Source organism: Lottia gigantea, assembly GCF_000327385.1.
Source record: "Lottia gigantea unplaced genomic scaffold LOTGIsca_141, whole genome shotgun sequence".
Lineage (NCBI taxonomy): Eukaryota > Metazoa > Mollusca > Gastropoda > Lottiidae > Lottia > Lottia gigantea.
Genome location: NW_008707634.1, coordinates 146,171 through 148,292, shown reverse-complemented (window position 1 = coordinate 148,292; position 2,122 = coordinate 146,171).

The window sequence follows — 2,122 nt, the reverse complement described above, 5'->3', positions numbered from 1 at the left end:
CAACAGATAACAGATAATCTAACCAAACCAAACCAAACCAATGACTACCATTCGACTACCAATCAACAAGAAATACCATGATCAGAACGAGTTTGGAAGAATGAAGGAGACCGAGTAACTCACGCCACACCATCCAGGGCCGAGTTTCACCGCCATGTCATTCGACCCGACCAGATCTAACGAAGAATCAACAACCAAACCAACAACACCGAATCATCCAATTTGATCCAATCCAACTACCAACTACTACGACTACCAACAACTACTTAGTTTGCGATATCAGCATCCGCTGGAAGCGAACGTTAACTTGTCATCTACCAACCAACCAACCTAAATCATGACAACACTGTCAGATGCCGCAATGATCCAAAGATACCAAACGAAACCACTCATTTGCAGCCGTCTGGAGAATGGTAACCAGACTCCATACCAACAACGAGACCATCAGTTCAGCACCATTATATATGGATGTTGCAACTAGTAGGCCACATCTCCCTATTCTATGCCCTTAACCGAAACCCGTTCGCGAGGCCACCCACCATACAAAAGTTTCGACTCCACCCACGAGTCAGGGCTACCTCATACGTCATTGCCACCCACAGATCAACTCGTCTACCAATTTTGTTGAAAGTTATTTCCCCCTTTTTTCTCTTTCTCTCTTTTCTCTTGTTTTATTTTCACGTTTTCCAACAGTTATCAGATAATCGAACCAAGCCAAATTAAACCAACGACTATCAATTATCAACAACTAAATCAACAGCACAGAAGCATCCAATTTGAACCAATCCAACTACAAACTACTATACGACTATCACCAAATATATCTAGTTTGTGATATCAGCATCCGCTAGAATCGAACGTTAACTTGTCATCTACTAACCAACCAGATTGTTGTCATAATGATCCCTGAAAAAGATTACCGGATCGTCATAATATATAGCATTAGCTTTTAGACCAACAAGAAGTAATTGAGGTAGCTTCATGCTGAATAATAATATATTCATGTAAACATAACATCCAAATAATGGTCTTCTGTATTACTTTAATCAACAGTAAAAATTGAACGCAATGATCTAACTTAAATTTAAAATTAACCTAGTTAAACAGAAGACAGCTAAAAACCAGGTAAATTAAAATAGGCCACAATATATCTAAGTCTAATTTTAGATCTGACTGTAATAGGCTGTTAACATTTTAATAACTGTGTGAATCTCTTAGCAATCCATATCAAATGAAAACAAACTTCAGATTGTGTACAATATCAAAAAAGACAATTCAGTGAGATTAAGAACGAATTAGAAATCTATGTTCGTTTATCACGAAATCAAATGCAGCTGAGAGTAACTGTTAATCTATAAGTTTCTTTTGTTTCACAAATTTCAGCCATCCAGAATGTTAAGAATAACAATCTTTCTCCGATTCTCAAGAAATTCTGTTTCCACAGATATACTTGTATTTTTGGTTGAATTGCAAGGAAAGGGCTGCGGATTTTATTCTGAAAAAATACCCGAACTGAAATTGATCTCTTTGTAATCTAGTGAAGCAAATATTTAGAGAACTGTATCCTTGAGAGTCCAAGGTTGGGTTAAAAATTAAAAAAAAAAAAAACTTAATTAAGAAAATGTTTATTTTAACACAAAGAATATCACAGATATATCACGTCAGTAAGTTTTATAAATCAATTGTGGATTCTCTTCTACTCAGGCGTTTCGTTTTACATTCTTGATCTGAATAGATTATTATCATACCCAAACTTAAATTAAAACACAATTTAAAGAATAATTTCCTCAGCAAATCAGCTTTCTATTACCCTTTTGGGGACAATTGATAGCCCCCTTAGAAAAGTCCCAGACCCGACTTTGCCCCCCACCCCCCACTTTTCAATTTTTTTACAATTTACACAGTGAAACTATGGCCCCTGCTCGCCCCCCTTAACTAATGTTTCCTAGGAACGTCACTGAGACAATACATTATTCGGCAATAATGTGACAAACTTGGAACTTTCACGGTAGTAGCCTACGTTTGCACTTTAGGCATTGACTTAAAGCAGTTTGTTGGTAAACAGATATGAAATATCGCATTCAATTAAAACGAAACAACTAAATTTTAAAAAGACGGCGTG